General features: G+C 34.6%; 1 protein-coding gene across 2 annotated transcripts in view; it reads right to left on the bottom strand.

The window, feature by feature from the left end:
* The window catches only part of LOC106100154, a 52851-nt gene that overhangs the window by 12921 nt on the left and 18537 nt on the right, over positions 1-21393 (bottom strand). The window lies entirely within an intron of this gene.

The raw sequence follows: 21393 nt of genomic DNA, 5'->3' as shown, positions 1-21393 counted from the left end.
TGTCCCGTTTTTTTCAAAGGGAATGAAAAAGATGATATATTGTTTTATACATGATATACAGTGGGAACTCCCAAGTATGTATACATGTGCGTTGATACGGAAGCGGTGTGATAGGAGTCAGCGACGCGAAGTCTCGAGTGCGCGCCACGCGGTACCGGTGGTCTGACGTCTGACCCGACAGACTAAGGCCGGCCACAGACTAAACAAAATTATTATAGTTCATAAAAAAAGAATAAATTAGGAGATTGCGCTACTGTACGGTAAACAAACATATGGTGATACTTTAAATGTAGTTTCGAATCTTTCGCGTCTAAAACAGGCAGATACAATAGATTTCCACTTGGAGCAATCTTTGTACAACATGTTTACAAAGGAATCTGGGTTTATCAAGAAGGATTTTGATAAATCTATGTTTGTAGCCACCAAAACAAGAAACAACCAGGAGTCAAAAAATCTATTTACCACAAGATGTCGCGACAAGACACAGAACAAATTATACCGCCATAAATATTTTTTAATGTTGATCAAATAACAAGGGTAGAAACATTAATACTGAATGTTACCTTGACGTGGTGCATGTTTACAATGTAAATAAGCCGCCAGCCTCTCAAATTAAACATGATCGGATGCACCTAACGCTAGCGCACTCGACCCGCGACTCATTTAATCCACCCACGCACTTTATACATCCATGTATCTAAACTGACTTCTTTATGTATTTCACAATCAACTTTGTTAACAAATACCCTTTTGGGAAGAGGAAAACCATACAAATAAAATGAAAAGAGCCTAAGACTATTTGAAATGTACTTATTAAAATGATTTTTAACTTTCTATCGTGTCCACGGATTGTCCCTTCGACTGTTAAAGATTCGCTTCGAGCAACTACAACTTGTTATTGGTATTCGACGATAGCATGAAAAAAAAATCTATGTAGCTTTGTTTTTAGTCTGTAAAATTTTAGCCAGAATAATTTAGTTAAATACTCTAAATAAAATCACGCATACTAAAAACGTTTATCAAGTGTTATTACAGATATAAGAATAAACCATGATTTACAGTGTCAGTAATTTGTCTGAATATCATAAGCTTGTGCATTCAAAGTTTACGAGTTACAATACATACTAAAGGTGTCGTGTAAAGATGACTCAGTTGGTTAAATATGAATTTTAACTAGAACAACTAATAATGATTGAAGAGCTGCCAAATTAACCGGGACAAGGACGTTGACAACACCTGAATACGAAAAACTAACAACAATTTGTCGTTTAAAACAAATGGCTAATCTAACAAGATGTTACTCTAACCTGACAATAGTTTGGTCGTGGTAAAATAGAAACACTCTTTCCCTGTTTAAAGAGATTTTACTGTTACAATAAGTAAATAATTTTATCTATATATTAATGAAATCAATATCTCGTAGATACGTTTAATGCCAGAGCAGCACAGTTGGGTTTAATCTTATCGTAACAAAATCGACTATTGCAATGAAAATTGCTTCTATAAATGAAGACAGGAATTTAGTAAAGTAACTTTAATATTAGTGCAAACAATTTTAAGCAAAGGTGTAATGCATTGTATTATAAACAAATGTTTGTATTCTTACATTGTAAATACATTATTGTGTCTGGTGTATTGGCATGTATCATTATACATGCCAATAACTCACAAAAAACACTCAAGAAACTTTCAAAGAGGCCTATAAAGTACACAGGCACGGCGAAGAACAAAGAGCAAGTAACGTACACAACAGTTGAATATTATAAACACGTTTTGTGAGGTTTTTAGAAAAGAATCGCTATTTTAAATTCTGTAGAGTGGAGACAATGCAGGCTGGTGGGTCGGGGAACTCGAACGACACGATGTGCCGGAGACGAACTGCCGCAGACCTGGAGGAACAGGGTCACAAACATTCTGTTTGTAACACACTATAGTAAAATTTACAAGAAAATCAATAGTGAAATAAACAGGAACAACCGTAGCCTTAATATGTAATGGTGGAAAACCAAAAATCATCACATCGTAAAACATTACATTTCGATTACTATGATCTTTTTCTGTCCTCATGTTATCTATACATTTATGGCCATGACAAAATCTTATTATGCATTTGTAAAATTATAATTTGTTAGATACATTTTCGCTATAATTTACAATAAAGACAAACGTGTGGTCACCTTATACTTAACTGCTACGCTTAGATGATTACCTAACATGTTGCGTAACGACACCATAAATGTTTTCCAATGGTATTTAATTTTAATAGCATAGTCATTGCAGATTTTTATAGTTAATATAGGAACACAATGCCGGCATTGATTGCCGAAGGGCCGCATTATGTTCGTGTTATGTAAATATCGTGTTGACGGTAATTGTCTCCTAACGTACAATAACATTCAAAATATCTATTATAATAAATGTTTTTAATGAACTTCGCCAAAAAAATCCGTATAAATAAATGGATTTTAGATTTTAAACATACTGTGTTTATATATTGTTAATTATATTAAACAATAGAGCATTCAAATTACCGATAATGTGTCTCTAAAATCAGAAATACATTCTTATTACATAACATTAAGAAGTAACAAAAGCCGTAATTTAATGTATTCCTATGACATAACATATTCTCTCCAAGTATTTTGTCTGTTTTTAACCTTAACCTTTGTTTTAACCGTCTTGTGTTTTTATAAGTTACGTCGTAAAATGTAAAATTGTAAGTATCGTAAGATGGTGTCCGCGGGAGGGCGCTGTTGGCAGTTTCAAAGAGTTACAGCTCAGCTTCGTGTCTTATCGACAATTCGAGTCTATTCAGTGCATAGCTTTTAGTACTGCCTAGGTCTCGTACATGTATTCTTGACACACATTTGATTACGTGCTTCGTCTAGGTGTAAACACTTTACGCTCGGTTTAGTCAAACAGTTAAAACATAATGACACAAGATTTTCATTTCAATCTTCACGAGACGCAAATACTCGAAAACATAAACATGAAATGCGTATAAATGTCGACAGATTTATGTGGTAAATACCAGCTATTTGTAAGTATATTTTAAATTTATGTCATAATCTACTATTTAATTGATTTCAGCAATAAAGCCAAATAGAACTTTATAAATAGCAAAGTACTTGGTATGTTACACAAACTTTATTATTACATCTATTACATAAAAGCACCTACACCTAATTACGTAAGCTAGTTCTTTTAGTTATGAGATATATGAAAATGAATTAGTTAATTGATTATTGTCGACAGATTGCTGCAAGTTGATCAAAGAAAAGTTGCGATAACCAATAAACACGACCTACGCCGAGTCAAGATCATTACCGTCCGAATAACGTGGGCGTATTGTAACCAACGATTGTGAATATTGTAACGACGTACACAAATGTTACACAAATCGTGAGGCCTGAGTTAATGTGTATGCATCACAGCACTCGTAATGAAAGTACAGTTACATCTAATGGCTAATGCTGAGACAATGAATGCAATTCATTAGGGCGGCAATAAAACACGAGTCGACGTCCGTCGTCCGCCGATTCACCTAAATACCGAGACGACAAGCTGCTCGCTTTCATCTCACTAATTAAGTTACGATTGATTGGGATAAAGGTATCCGCCGTTATTTTTACTCAATTTATAGCACTGTATCATAAATTTGATAGACAACCTTTTACCGATAGAGAAACTGAACAACGAAATAAGAAGCGGACCATGAATCGATGTCAATGACCTGATAAAATAAAATTTGAATTCTGAAATACACTTTTTTCATCACCTTAAGACATGAACATCATAGCAACAAGGTTGATATAAAATATTCATTGTTTTTTATGATGCAAGACCTACTTACGTTTGTATAAAGATTGAATGATTGAGACAAACAGCCTCCGTATTGTATGAAGTTGTATACAGCAGTTTCCGAGAGATTTAAATTCCTACCATATGGTTTACGAATTCAAAGGTCTCTTTTAGTAGCTATGTAAGCAATCCTTTACCTGGTACGGCGCTCACGATGATGAAGCGATAACGTCCGGATTTAACGAGATTGATTCACCGTGCCCTTTATCATGGTTAGAATCTTATGTAGCGGGATGATATGAGCGCGGCACGCGCATCCGCCACACGCGGACTCGCGACAATTTTATTCATAGTAAGCGACCACTATAAATCTTCCAACACTCCGCGCCGACGTTCGTAGCGGCCGATCATCTGGGCAGCTGAAATTTGACGCTCATTTGTATAACAGCACGACCGGGTATCACGTTTTAGTAGTCGGGTCTTCCACAGCTTTTAACTCTCGACATATTTAATACGACCACACAGGGCGATATGTGAAAATGGGTGATTATGACGGTGAGAGATATTTGGATAGTTTCCGTGTCGTACACGACTTTCACACATCCACAAATAAGTTATTCAAACGATGGAAAATGGAAACTTGTGAATTTAATATGCGCTGTAAGGTCGCGTGCATTGGGTATTTACGCGTTAGAACCTCATGTGGTATTCTTGTGAGCTCGTTGTTTAGCCCGTCTTGTAACGCCCCACATTGTTTCATCTGACGGACTTGAATAGCGCTCGAGTGCTCATTTGCATGTGCTCGCAGCGGCAGCGGCAGCGGTGCGGCGGCCGGGGAGCCGATTGTCCTGCGTCTTTTCATCTGTTGGCACTCGGTATGCAAACACTTCACTCAGAGCTAACTGTCCGCGGATGAGAAGACATTAAGGGCAGCAGACATTAAGTTATTATCTAGAGTACCGTATTTTCATCTACATGTGAATGGTAAACAAAACGTGAGTCTTTTATTTTGCTCCTTTAAACAAGGTTAACTTCAAATTATGTTATTGCAGTAATCGCAGTTGAGTTAATGTCAGTGGTCTTCGTAAATATAACTTTATAATGTTAGGAACTCCCAGGATCTGGTAAGTGAATGCTAATAAAACGAATTAAAAAGAAACAATTTACCAGTATCTTATATTGGCTATTGTAATACTTGTCGTAACTTACATTGAATCTATTGCTTCTGGCTCTATGCGAGCTGCACGTATAAAACACCCGATAAGCACGGGCCCTCGAGACAAAAAGCACAAAACTAAGATCAAAAGGGGCACGATTAGTTGCCGGAGGTTCGCCCACACCACACTTGACGCTTATGCAACAAACAACAAGCAAGTGCAGGCGAGATCGCATCGGACTCGGTGCTGTCGTAAAGCCGAATTAGATGCATTACCATAAAATTTATTTAAGAACGATTACGATCTAGGGGGGATCGCTGATCGATTTAAGAGGTTTGTGAATGGAGCGATGTGACCTAATGAGGTGGAACAATGGCGGGCGCCCGGGGACCTCGGATAGTGTTGCGCATGGCGGACGATGACCGGGGAGCAGCGGGGTGTCGATGTTTGATCACGTTTGTATGCAATAAATGGTAACATCGTTGTTACAACGCCGCTGCGCTTGTCGTTATATTACCACAAGCTCCGTGAAGAAACTAAAAGACATAGTAAAGAGACATTTGTAATGTATAATCAAAATATAAATAAACTTAGTATTTGTAATCGAAAATCCTATGTTACCTACAAATGTAGACCAGCTTATATTATTTTTGTTTCTGCCATTTAGTTTAAAAAACTACGGACAAACTAAACGGATCGTCCAAAACGATTACTTAAAAAAATGTTTACACGTTTACATATCAAACGGTACCTTTAATAGACCCTATAATAGCGTTGGTAAATCATTAGCAAAGTTATAAATTTGAAGCAATTTGTAATATGTAAAGTGGATGTTTGCACGTTGCTATTCCGATGGGACGACGACGACGACGCATTAAGTTGTAAATAAAAACGTGATTTAGTGGTGAATGTGGAGATTGCGTGACGCTTCGTAGGACAATAGCCGCGCGGTAGTAATGATATAGGCTGCGTACACACTGGAGTAGAGTATTCTATTGTTGGCTTGATGGCTATCCACCAATCAGGTGTATGATAAAATATGAATATTGTGCGGCTGAGAAAACAAACTATACAACTAATGGTCGTAAAAAAAATTTCTTCTTATGTTAAATGTAGGTAAGTTATATTTTGAAATGAAGTTTTAAATATAGATAATACTTAGTTTTTGTAACTTAGTATTTACGTAGTTTAAATTTATTGAAGAAATCAACATAAAAATAATAAAGCCCTTGCCCTGATATTATAATAATTTAATTATTTAATTTAATTAATAATAAATTTACTCTCTGAGATAATGTTGAAAACTCTAGTGAGTAACCGACCTTAGCGAGCAATCACTATTGCTACACCATCGACATCGACAACCAGCCGATATCACTGGACACGATCCAAAGATTTATCTCGACTCCTCTCCTCTGCCTAACATTTGAACAGAATTAAACGTGTTGATGTACAAAGTGTCGGCCATTGGTACAGCCAACTGAATATATTGAAAATTTATTCATTATTCTTAAACGGATACATTATATAATAATGTCCAAACTGCTTGTCTTATTTTGTGATACACGATAAAGACCATTTAAAGGTTAGCATCATTAAGACTAACGAGATCTCTTAAGATATCCTGAAAGATAAGTCGCATTAAGGTTTTGGAGTTCATTATTTATGTATGGTAACTTTGAATTAACTTTGTAAATAGAAGTTCGGTTACAATTCATGCATTTAATTCTAGTTCGTGTGATGTTAAATAGCATCGGCAGCGAGCGTAAAGTGGTAGACAGCGCGGCCCCGCGGGGTGCGCCTAGCGTGCGGTTACATCCTCGACAAAATTGCCACTCGCTCAAATAAGCGGCTAGATGGAAAACGCTATTTCTGAGAAAGCCTTGTTGACTCTTAATTTTACACAATTACATTTATGCAAATATAAGCACATGAAAAAGTAGTGTTTCAAGTATAAATAATGCTAACTCCAGTGTTATTGGTAGCCAGAGCAAATTAAGTAAGCTTGTAGCTTAAAATTAAAAGGAATCGACTTAAAATATATTGTTACAAATCTATTACTATTATGTACAAACTTTTACTAGGAGATATAACAGTTCTAGAAAAGAAAATCTAAGATAGAAAAATGTAAATCAATCGAAAACGAAACGACCACAACACGGATGGCAGAGGAGACGGATCGCGCTAATGCAAACATTTATTCTAGACTTGCGCCGAGTAATACTTAGGTTGTTTATGTTTCGCTTCCCGCGCACGGCGAGCACGACGGGCACTGCGCGGCGGCGGCCGAGCGAGGGGAATTGCAAAGTATGCGTGCGACACTAGGTCCGTGATCGCACCTGGGGGCCCGCGTCTGCGCAGCTACTGCCGTTTCTCCGAATGTCTACATCGGCTTGCCATCCGTCAATTAAATATCTCGGGATTAATTTACCCTAGGTTCGCACGAGTTTATATGCACAATATTTAAACATTTGTTTTTTTTTACTATCTCGTATATTCATTAAACTTGAATTTAATATTTCAGACAAATTACAAATATATAGTATAACACTTTATTGTTGATGTCTTTTTTTAGTATTTATCATAATTCACAGCAGCGCTAACTGTTCGAATTTGTTGTAACTTTTACTGAAACAGACTGCATGAAATTTGACTGTGCAACTGCTATGTTCACGGTTGTTAATTGACCTGCTATGTAGGTATAGGGTAAGAAATCAACAGTTACTTTTACAACAGCTACCTTTAAGTACTCTGTTTCATTGTTTTTCATCCGATGTTCCATGTTATTGTTTTAAAAATAAATACAGACATCAGGATACACCTATGTAACTTACCTACAGCATGGGCACCCTACATTAAAATGATGCAGTTCTCCCTACAATGACGGCATGCAATTGCAATGCGACGCATTCAAATCAACGCTGGTATTGGATTACCTGCAGTAGGAGGGGGGAGGGGGCATGTCTGATAACGTACCAAGATGTTGGCAGTTTCTATTATGAACAGGACAAGCTCACGTTCAGCGGATGTATTTCGCAACGAATTAAAATGAGAACTGCGAGCTTTGTTACTTAAGCTTTTATAACAACATTGATATGCATACTCGGAAATCGTCTTCTAGGGACCTATTGCTTTGTAATATCCTTTGAGTCTGCATGTTTGATAATTGCAATGTGGATTTTGAATATTAATTACAGAATTATAATTTATTTATCCTGTGACACAAGAAATGAGAAAAGCATACAAGTCTGGTTGGTTTCTTTTTAAAGATATTTTTCAATTGAATAGTGAAACCGTAAACGACGCAATTAAGAAAGTATGTTGTGATTAAATGTACAGATAATGCAAAGTCGCGTAGATAGATTAAACGGAAAACACGAATACATCTTTACTTCGAATATATTATTAGTGCAAAACAGCACAGCGTTGTCGATAATAATATCTAATAAACATTTTGAGGCAGCGCTGGAGACCCGAGGAGATCGTATCGGACATCCGCTCAAGTATACTTAGCAACCATGCAGGGCTCTTTGTAAGACCTTTTCCTTGTATGGAATAAATAAACTTTTAACATTTTCAACCATAACCGGGTAGTTAGAGTTTAAGTTCAAATCTTTTAATAGCGGTAGAAGGTTTTTTTCCCGAATGAGACTTTAAAAATACACGTAATATCCTCTCATTTGAAGGTAAAAACATAAGACTAGATCAAATTGAGTAACTAGTAATCCAGTAATAAAAAGAAGCATCAATTATCTTACTACAAGGATGTAGTACAATGTATGTACAAGAGTACAGTCGTACATACATACTTATCTCACGGGTTAGATATATTGTTATGATAAAAACTAAAGAGCTTCCGTAGTTAATATAGTACTTAAAGTAACATTGTTTATGAATGAATTTAGCAGCAATTGAAAGTAAGAACGAAAGTATCCGGCACTCATAGACAATGTTTGCTTTGTAAACAAGAGCCCACGTTAATTTGTGGCCAGTTATATCATTTGATTGTGCATCGAAAGTTGGAAAACAGGTGACTTTATATGCATAGATAAAGAAACTTTTTCTTTATTGACTGAATTATGTTATCCATTATCTATCCGAGCATTCATGCATTAACAAATCTTAAACGTTAATGAATGCTAATCTAAAGTAGATAAAAGCTTGCCTTGATAATAATTTTGTAATACGAGAAAAGGGTTTAAACATTAGTTAAGAAATTAAGACAGGATAAATAAATTAACCAATATTTACAATAAATTTAGATAGAACATTATAAGGAAAGAAAATAAAATATTCATAACACGATTAAAAATTACATAATACTTTGTTTTAGTTTTCCCCAGTAGGTATCAGCAAGCGGCCGCTGCCCATAGACATCTGCGATTGCAGATGTGTCGCCTACCCTTATCCGACGGAGGAGGAGACTCACATAAAGAGGATATTTCCTCTTCCTATGCATCTCCTCCATCGTCAAATCCACTTCCCCTTCCCATCCTCTCAAAGAAAAGGGGGTAAAGAGAAAGGGACTTAAACTAGGCCTCCGGCACCACACTCATCAGACGAAACTCTGCATTGGTTCCATTTTACGCCTGTCTTTTGTGTGGTCGTGGTATTACACCGGGCGTGCCGACCCATACGTGCTAAGATGTTAAAGCGGTCACTACTACTGATAAAAACCAATATTAATAAAATAATTGATCATGCCATTTATGCAAATAGTCGGGCGGTGAATTTTTAAATTAAAGATCTATAGAGAATTATTCATTCGATTAACACAGCTGTGTAATTATTGAACGTCTTATATGGATTCAGCGTAGAACTATTTAACGAGCGGCGTTTGTTATTACCGGGTCCAAGCATAGTTCACCAAGACTTATTTGGATGTGGCAGAAGGAATAAAATTGCAAAATTGTGCAGACAGTAGTAATAAAATTACCTTTAATGATGATTCCATTGCAGTGTTTTATTGAGGGCTATGAAATTAGAAAAAAGTAATACTGAAATGTAAGGGAGATGGCTGGTAGACAGCATATAGCGTCTGCGTCTATTATTACTTAAATCTATCTGAAGCCAAATTAGAAGATAACTTTTGTATAAATTGTTAAAAAATATAAGCTAATAAAATTTGTAGCAGCAGCGAGCATATTTCTCGTCGAGATATTCGAACAGTAGCGTACATGTATTTGTATAAATAAATGATTATTTTACAAGGAAAACGTTTCGTAGAATATTATACACAGAGCGTTTTAATAGTTACAACGAATAGTTCAAAGATCCTAGGGTATTGCAATCTCGAATTTAGCTGCCGGCCAGGCGCCATCACGATTCCTAGAATGTAGCTTTACATTCAACCCCAAACATTGGGCAATTAACTATTTTAATGCCTTTTCAGAATCATTTCATTACAAAAGAAATAACAGATAAAATACTTGGTGCTCAACACGGTAATACAGTAAATCGTTCTATCTAGTATGCAAAATGTGCACATTTAGAAAGCGTTTTCCTGAAACGTTGAAAACTTTTTTGAAACGTTTTCTCGGCAAATTAATTATTCTATTAATAGTGTTAAAAGCTATATTGTAAAACATATGAGACAACAAAATGATGAATTAGAATCTCACATGAACAATACAGGTATAGTCGTAGTACAATGTGCAGGCAGATCACACGCATTAGTACTAGACCCCATCATTAAGTATGGAGATGGAGATAGATTTGTTAAATATTCATCACACTACAGTTAACCTTTCTATTATCCTTTGCATACTTGTACCATGTCGTATAAATAATTAAGTTTGAAGTGCGAGACATTGAATATCATAAAAGTAATTTACTGACTTTAAAATATGCAAATGTTTATTATAAGCGTGACTGCCCTTTGCTATAAGTTATCATTAAGTTATGACTTCCATCAAATAAAATATGCATATTCAAATTCGCTGTTTTTTTCTTGTATGTCCAATCGAAAGTGTTTCCGAATCCGGTATCGAAGATTGATCAGTAATTATGACAGTAAAATGTCAAGTTCATCAATGTAATTGATTGTTCCAATTTAGTTTTATGGTAAACGCAATTAACACTTTTTGAAATTAATTAAAATTTTTGGAAGATAATATTTAAAGCTACAAATATTCTTATTATATTAGAAAGAACTTATTGGTTATTATATTTAAATTAATTAAACAAAGAAGGGAGTGATGACTGAGATGACGGACGACAGAGTGCTTTGGAGGACAAAAACCCGGTGCGCCGACCCTACGGGAGTAGGATAAGGCAGGGGAGATGATGATGATGAAACGAAAACATACTTAGAATAAAACAGTTTAAACATTCCAAAATAATCATTCAAAAGTAATAATAATAAAATGAGCATCCAACAGACGGAACATAAAAACGAAATAAACTGAAGCTCATGAAACAAGAATTAAAAAGAACAAACACTTCAATCAGGCTGTAGAGGAGCGCGCGTAAAACAAGACGAAAGTTTTCCCTTTCATAAGGCATTTACGAGACCTCGCAGATGGACAGAGTTGATTTACGACCTAGTTAAACCTTTTTAAACTTTTGTTACTTTTGGAATATTTCGCGCTTAAAAACAAAGATATAGATACCGTTTTTTATACCAAATTAAATACAAAAGTTTAAACTGTGTATTTATATCGTACACATAAAATATTTGATTCCATAGATAAACCATTACATTGGTTCTGAATGGATTACATTTCAGCAAAAAACGGTTTTTCAGGATAAATAAACACAGATACGAAGGTTGAATCTTTTTAGTAGCAGAAATAAGTAAAAAAATCAGACACATGGAGGCGTATTTAAAACAAATCGACATTAATTACGATAATTATAAAGTGAACAAACACTTCGTATTTCGTATATATAACAGTATGCATGCAATACAAGTCGCGCTATTTACGTTTAAAAATATCTTCGTATCATAAATCTCATGATTGCTGCAATTAGTATAAATGCGTAATTGCACTGTTTATTAGAGACTAGCTGTTGTCAGCGACTTCGTTCGACGTTCGTTTTGGAGTTTGATCGGAACAAACGCAGTTTGCGTACAGACAGACAGACAGACATTTTTTAACGCAATTTTCGTTATCAGCGACCCAAATGCATCACCACCACCATCACACCGAAATCAGGATTTTTACTTTTGATATTATAAACAGTATAGATAAGTAATCTGGATATTTCAATGTTATATTGCGTTTTTCGTTTGTTACGTATTTCGCGTTTGTTTTTATTTAATACGTAAATAGTTCAGCGTTTATTTTTACTGAATATTCCTTTTGTCAAAAAAATAGAGTGGGAGGAACAAAGGAAAACGGATTTACAACAAGATAAAAAATGTCCACTACTTTGCCATCAACATCATGGTATTGATACTAAAAAAAATTGAAAGAGTAAGTAATCAGAAATTGAGGCTACGGTAAACGCTTTTAAAATTTCCAACGAAATAACCAATATACGTATTTAGTTCAAGACATTAATTTAACTGTCACATATATTCAAGTCCTCATTTCTATAAACGGTTCACGTTGAAGAAAATCTATATTTGGTAAATCAAATAATAAACTAGCCATATGGGCATTGAAACGACAAGTTCGTTTATTATAATGCTTCATAACATTAGCTGGGCTAAGGTTAATGTAATGGAAATATAACAGAACAACATATTGAAAGGATTTGAAATTAATGTTGTATTATCTAATATTTTATGTTACATTTATTCTTACCTACTTAAATAAATAATAAATTGTCCAGTATGACAAGTTTAAATGCTTGATAATGTAATTGACATTACTTTAAGTGATTATTAAAGCACTAGCTTTCGCCCGCGACTATCCTCTACATCTATACCTAATTTCACCGAAATCCGTTTAGCCGTTTGGACTACAAACTCTAACAAACATCCATCCATCTATAGTTTCACATTAATATTAGTATGAAGAATGATGAAGGCTAAACGATTTTAAATAAAGTATATTTCGTAGAATTACAGTAATACATGTACGGCGCCATAAAGTATGGCGCCTTTTATAATAAAGAGCAATAATAGTGTTGTTATTATTTGATAACAATCTATATTTGAAACAGGTACAATGAATATCTATATACAAGATGACGATAGATTTAAGTCATAGTATTCTAATAATAGGATCGTTTACATTGGCATAGATTTCAAGAATGGATAAAATTTTATAGTACAAAAAATATTAATTTCAAACATGTTTCGATTCAAAAAAGAAGTTGAGGTGCCCCACAAGTTTAAACTGAGTAACAAAGGCAGCAGAACGCTAATGACTAAAAAAAAAACTTTTACAAAGACGCAACATAGTAATGATAATGAATATTATTCGAGAAAAATTGATAATGTACCCAGGTAACACCGGGCAGACAGCTAGTACTCCACTATATTAGTTTCCTGGTTATCGAAGGATAATAAAACATATTTACAATTGGAATATGAATACTAGTTCACTCATTAAAAATAATAATTGTTAGTAATAAAGCAACCGACCTTATGACAGTCATAACTCTGGTTTTATTTCTGTTAAATAATTACGTATTATTACAGGAAGCTTTATACTTTCAGCTTAGAGTTTATGCAAATAAAAAATACTAGAATACAAACAAGAAACACAGTAATAGTGCATAAAAAATTACTTTCGATACACGCTCAATTTAAGATACGCAATATATATTAATAGAAAGATACGCGCATTTAACGAATATCTTACAATAAAAACTAAATACAAACAAATCCACATTCAAGATCCTTTGAATCAATAAGAGTTTTCTTAACCTCGATATAGACTTGATGCATGGTACGACAGCAGCATAATATTTACTACGATGCCGTGGTGTTCATTCATATATGCAATTTGCGATAGATTTATTAGACAAACTGACAGGCGCAACGAATTCAAATGGCACTATCGGTTTATCGATCTTCGCGTATAGCACGCAAATTCGAGATAGTGAAGTAGCGAGTGTTCCCACGGGAGCGGAGGAACTTGTCGTTACACCGCACCGTGTCCGAACACACAACAGCCATCTCATCTGTCGCCGTTCTTTATTACTTGTTGTCTTCGACTCGTACAACTACCGTTTAGCTCTTTTATTTTTAACCCTGATGTCTCTATCTGCGTATACTAGGGATAATGACCACGAATTCAATTAGTTAAATCAAATTGTTTAGAAATCTTGAAAAATACCGAAGTTAGATGAAAGCTCATTGGATTTATCATTACAGAATATTATGTTTTATTGAAATGGAAACGGCTTTGCAACAGCTGTAATTCTATGGCCTTACTACGGAGTTCGAAAGATATTTGATGCATCGAAATTTTTTATAACTAAAATGAACATGTTTGTGAATAATCAAATGCATTGCAGACCATGCATTATGGAGTATCGACGTAGTTGACCACTATAAACGTAAATCAATCTAAAATTCATTCATTTAGTTTATTCATATTATCCGTTTACCGTTTATTTCACGCTGCGCAAGTCTACGGACCAAGAATCTGTGACCTTCCGACCTGTCTAATATGAAGTCTTCAAATTGATTTAATGAACACATGGCAAGAGTGAACATTTCGAAATGCATCATAAAAAATTTTAACAAACATGTATGGAATAAAAATTAAAAGTTGGTTTTATGTTTACATAAATATCTTAAATGCATTGCGTGTATACTCGGACATACTAAAAATTAAATGTGGACGGTACTCAAAAAACTAATGAAAGTATAAAAAGCAATCAATACAAAATTGATATTTATATAAATCACACAGTAAACATGTAAACTTTTGTTCATTACACATGCAAATCCTACTTGCAACATAATAGTCAATAACCATAGTACAACGTGTGAAAGAGTTCATTAAAATTATCTGATTTACAAATGAAATATATTATAGGTATACAGTTGTTCGAACTAATTGCATTGATTGTTTCGCAGAAGCAGCATAGTTGCAAAGATCATAGAGTATTGATGCTAGTTCGTTGGGCCTGCTTCAGAAACTGGTTTGCTTGTCTGCAGCTGTTTGTGGTCGTAACCGACAGCCGCCGTACGCTTCAGCGGATCACACGCACCGTACTCTTTACAAATACCATATGCCATAATTTTAACTGTTATACGAAGCTGATACAGGATGAAAATAATCATTGAAAGTACAACAGACAGATATATAGTCATAGATTTTATCTAAAAATGTATAAAACTACGTTTATCAGTCAAGTTCAATAATCTACAACTGTTGTTCATACATAAATGTGGTTTATTTAATTAAAAAAAACCGTTAAAATAACAATTTCAACATATAATCTTTTTTAAGTCCACCGACCCTAATTCAAACGTTGAACAAAATTCTTAAATAGATTCATATTATTGCAATAAAAATAAATAACTATAGAGAAAACGCCAATATAAATAGTGACAGAAAAGAAAAACATAATAGAGAAGCGAGAACAAGCAAAAACTAAAGTATCGAATTTCGGGTAAATCACAATCACTGAAAAGATGTATCGTATTTCCAAATCGATGGGCGCAAAGTTGTCGGAAGTGCTTTAACGATCAAGCTAGGCGACATAACACGACACGACACGGATTATAAATCGTTAAACGTTTGTTGTAACGACAAATATGGAAGTCGAGAGCAGAGCTTTGTGCGCCATATTGGACGTCGATGACATGACATACTTTTAATAACACAAATAGTGTTTTGTCATAAATCGATTTTCTTTAGTTTACAGTATCGGTTACGTTTAAGTGAAAGTCAATTATTTAAGATGGCATTGTGTTTATAAATAACAATACAACGATCGATGGTGAGACGACAAATCAATTGCTTTTTAAGTCTTTTGTTAAAAAATTGTTATAGCTTCATAATATTTATTTATAAAATAATATAATAACATAAATCGTAAAAAGTAGAGTTGACTTTATAAATAAACCAAACAATTTTCCTTATGTTTGATTTTGCGACGATGTTACAACATAAAGCAGAAGTTCATATCCTTCGAATATTCGCAAATCGTTTTCCTCGTTTTTTTTTTTTGTCGTCGATTACACAACTAAACCGGTAAAAGAGTGAAGCTAAGTAAGTCGCGATAAGGCTAATCAAGTCATTTAAATGTATGTTTAATGTTTCATCTAAATTATATGTTTGTTTGAAACGTAACACGTACCACCATGGTCATAATTTATGCTACTTTAATAGAATAAAGCATTGGGCGTCATCACAAATCCAATTAAATAGAACAAACACATCAATCAAGGGGCAGTGGCGCGGACGCGAACAAAACGAAAGCTTTCGTTTTTCTTTTTGCGGCCGCATTCAACGAGACCTCATACTCAACGTCACACTTGATTTACAACTTATCAACACAATTTATGACACGGCACAATTTTAATCTATCAGTGCTGCAGTGACAAACATCAGTGATGTCAAATGCACTTACATTAATGCAATGACTGGTTTGGCATTATTTTGAGAGCGGGTTACTTAAACGAATGCGTTCAAAGCGCAGTTTAGCCAGTCATCCAATTACGTATTTATCAATGTGAAACGTTAGTTCAACAGATTTTATTAAGTATAATATATATTTTGTAATGTTTTGTGTAAAGTCATGAAGTGAAAGTGTAGTTAATAAATCGGTAGTAATAAAGCGTCAAATCTAACTAATATTATAAATGCGAAAGTTTAGATGTATGGATGGATGTTTGTTGGAGTTTGTAGCCTAAATGCCTGAACGGATTTGGGTGAAATTGGTACAGATGTAGAGTATAGTCTGGAAAAACACACTTTTGTTTTTTTTTAAATTCCACGCGGTCGGAGTCGCGAGCGAAAGGTAGTGCTACTCTAAATAAAAAAAAAACACATGTGAAATAAAAATTGAATGTAACATGTTTGAGATTATTCGCATAGTGGAAATAATCTATTTATTAATATGACGATTGCTTTTAATTCTCATACATTACATTCATGTCCATTACGTAAATAATAGACAGGTATTGTTCAATATGTATTAATAGGAAAACTGATTGCAATTGTATAGGCAATAACATAATTAAGGAAGGGTACAGTGGTAAACACTATTAATGTAAGAGTAAAGATGTGGGAAATAATCGAAAAATATAATTAAGACACTTAAGTCAGAATTCTATCATTGGCCCAGTACTATTGAATTAAGCAATTCATCCAGATTTATAAGTATATCAACAATCAAACTAATCACCCTCCCGCAAATACTAACAGAATGAAATAATCTCCTTCTGTATTACGGCAACCTGTTTTTGTTTCTAGAGCCTCCACATACCGCAGTCAACACAATACCGTAAGCCAATAAGCAGTGCGGGCAACTCAGTACACACGCCGCCAATAAAGCGGAGCTCAATCTATCAGGAAACATTACTTTATTAGGCCGTAAAACGTGATGTCTTATCAACAAAAAGCAGATACATATAACATAAAATATGACTTACTGTGAATTAACGCAGTTAAATTTAATGCACAAATTGCAGAGGCGTCGTAAAACGAAAACATACGGTGAACAGAACCCTTCTTACCGAATAATTCCAAACGATTGGGAACACAAACGCAGCATGACTAATATAAATATTAAAAGTATATTACATATTTTCTCTTACGGTAAAAACAAATTATTGCAATTGATATAATCGCCGTGAATACGTTTTATGTCATTTAATTACAGAAGGCGGATATATGGTGTAAGAAGTTGAAGTGCAGGGAAGAAAACCTGCAGCATTTAAAATTCCATTATTTGTTTCAACTAAAGTCAAGATATCTCACGTCACCTTTTGTAAATGATACAAGGTATGTACGTCGAATAAAATTATCTGCTACTAAATTAAGCACTAACAAGTTACAAAAAAGTTACAAAAGTCTATCTTTGAAGGAAACAAACACATCACACTGTGTTGCAATTGCAATTCAATGTTAACTATTGTAATTGCTTTAATTAAGTGTCATAAATAAATTTTATCGCACTTAATGACAGACAAATACATAAAGGTGTAGGAAGGCAAATCACTGCAACTTACGAGTATAATTTGCACATTTCAATGCGATACCAATACATCGAGACAAGACTAGCAAACTGCACTGTTCTATGAATCTCTCTAAATAATAATTTTCCAGCAAACTTTTGAAACATATAATCTGGACTGCAACTTTAAGGCTGGTTAATGTACCGTAATTGTCGTGGTAATAATGTATCATGTTTTATAAGCATCCATAACGACGAAAATACTTTCCTTCAGCCCTACACTTTATGCCAAGCAAGTTGGCCCCATCTGTGTCACTCGTTGGGTGCAGCTGACACGACTTCTACTATTGAAACAAACGACGCAGTAGCGAAACGCCGGTTCAATTTATTGACGACCATTTACAGCTAATAAATGTACATTCGTACGCTCGGAATAGTACTGAAGTGAAAATCTAGGTGAACAGATGTCCTTCCCCGCATCATGTATGGTAAAATAGAGTAAAACCCGGCCTATAAGGCTGCAAAATCACACAAAAACGAGACAAAAAAGAATATTCACGTTTATTAACTCGTTCGTTTTTCCTGTAATGGATTTAATGTTACGTTTTGCTATTAGAAAAAAATAGAAAATTATTTATGAGGCGGCGCCGGTCCTAATGACAAAATAATTCACGTTGACCACTTAAAAACATCAGACAACATTATTTAAATGACCAATGTCAAGCGGTGTGATATTTAATGTCTGCATAATTAGTTGAAATAAAGTCTAATTTAATACCGCGATAGACATCATCATTTTCACATCGTGTTTGTTAATTTTATTTAATTATCGTCGTGTAGTAAGGTAAAGCAACCGCAAATAATTATTTTAATGGTAATAAAATGTTCAATTCAGTTACAAAAAATCCTAAAACACTTGTCAATGTTACAAGATTAACTGTTGTCAAACATTCAAAACTAAATAGCTTTTGCGACATTTTGTTTTTGGATATTACAGTGGTGACTTAGAGAAATTTGTTTACAAAAACTAAACAGCAAGAGAACATGTATCATTTATTACGGGACCCAAACAGTTATGCAATTAGTAATTGACAAAAAAACATATTATAAGCCAATCAATTTTACTTTAACGACAAAAGATTAAGTTAAAATCACCATTCGGAAAGCCTTTAAACCGTAGGTGGCGATTAATCTTATTGATATGATTGTAGGTGTAAAAACTAGCTGTGGTGTAAACTTCCAACTTAATGCTATTCTGTTTCCTGTAATTTGTACCAACAAAGTGATTTGCATTTAAATCGTCTCTGAAGTTAAAGCGACTTCACGTGTTGTCGTAAAACATCTTTCTGCTAATTTCGGTTGTATGGGCTTCAAAATGCCTGTGATGTCTAAATTGGATTAGTAGTACGACACCTTCTCAAAAACATGTACATTTAGTTTATTTCAATTTGTTGGCACTTTGTAGAAAAAATATGTGTCATATACAGGGCTAACCACTCGAATGATAAACGCATACGCATAAAATCAAGTTTACTTAAAGTACATATGAATCGATATGTTATGATATCATTACAATACGTTTGACCTTTGGTTTTGATAGCTCCTGTCAGGTCCAAGCTTTCTCGTGAATCGATATTTCATTCAAGTCAGTTAAATCATTATCAAATATATTTGAATGACGCCGTCTAGCGATGGGCACACGACTGGCAGTACGGTTCCTATGTTTAAATAACGATTTTTTAATATTAATTCTTTATCTCAAATGTCAAGACGCATTAACAATAATGGCGATGTATACGGGTCGGACCTTGGGAGTTGAAGGCTGGCCACCCGGATAGCGACCCTTCGGCCGCGGACGCCGTCAAGTAAAACCCACAAAACCTGTCGGTATGCGGCGGCTCGACTGCCGCTCTGCACCGACACGCTCTGCGGTAATCGAAAATTGTAATTGGCTAATTGCGGTACTGACAGGATCACGCCACAAGTAGCTGCAGGCAGGTTGCTGTCGGCGTACGACAGAAGCTAACATATTTATGTTGTCAGCTTCGTCACACATCGTGTTACAAGCTTGTTAATGAACTTAAAAAACTTGACGTTTACAGGTCAATAATAAATTCGCCCAGTTTTGTATCAATTAAGCTTGAGGTCCTACTGAGAACATGTTAGTGTTATAGTTTTAAAATAAATATTAACAATTGAACACGATATATCTAAAAGAATGATGGTATGATATAATCGTTTATTATCTATGTCAATAAAAGTGAAACGAATCTGTTATTGTACATTACTTAATCACTAATCTGCGAACTGAATGATGATAAATAACTGTTACCATTTGTAAATACTATCGATAAAAAAAGTTTTGATATGTAACAGCGATTCCGTTGGTTGTACAATCACAACGGTTATTCACATACAAAAAAAAGTTATGCATTTTATTTGCATGATGTGGAAAACAACTTGTGTCTGTGAAATTGAAATTAAATCTTATTGAAAAGAAAAATTAAACCAACAGATTCAAACCTACTGGGTGGTTCTGCTTACAAAAAACGTTCGTTTTAATGCAAATGATAAAAAGCTGGATAATATATCTTTAGTCTACTTGATGAATATGTTTATTATTATAAAGTAAGTTGAATCCCGAATAGAGTAATACATCATCGAGGGGGCACCGCCTCTGTTGGACGTCGCAATGCAAATTACCATGTTCTCATTTTGTAGGCAGATTGTACCACACAGGTACGGTTGAGAAATTGACTTTGACTCTTGGCGGAGGTTCATTTAAGAGTGTACTTATGTTCGCAACATGCAATCGATTGGGGAGAAAGTTCATTTATGTAACTGAGAGTAGCAATAGAAAAGTACCAATATTGATTGAAATGATCGATGATGTTAGGATAGTTTATTATTAATGACTAGGGCCGTTTTGAACGAACTCGCGTCAGTTGTAATAGTGCTGTGCCGTCATATTGGCAAATTTGATCGTGCCTAAAGAAAACGACTAAATTAACGTAGGATCCTTTTTAAAATGCACCTTCTTGTAGTAAAGTTAATGAGCACTAAGAAACGACCTTCTAAGTTTAAACCTTCTCTGATCGAAATATCCAGCAGAACTAACAATTTTAATACAAAATAACGACTAATCACATTATACCGATAAACTGGCCAGAGAGGGTAATATTTTATAAATAAGCATCCAATCAATGAAATCGATTAGTAGAAATCACTACAGAATTTATGGTGAAAAGAGCGTGCTTTCTCGGTCGCTTCAATAAGATTCAGCGCGCAGTGAATGCCGCACTTTACGGTCGCTACTTAGATAGTGTTCTTAGAAATCTATCGACTGTAAACAGTACGCGGAGATATTCAACATAATAAAATGAATGTGCATCTAAAACATTAG

Source organism: Papilio polytes, unplaced genomic scaffold (assembly GCF_000836215.1).
Source record: "Papilio polytes unplaced genomic scaffold, Ppol_1.0 DF824069.1, whole genome shotgun sequence".
NCBI lineage: Eukaryota > Metazoa > Arthropoda > Insecta > Lepidoptera > Papilionidae > Papilio > Papilio polytes.
The sequence above is the reverse complement of the archived record's forward strand: the minus strand, read 5'-3'. Positions and strand labels throughout refer to the sequence as shown.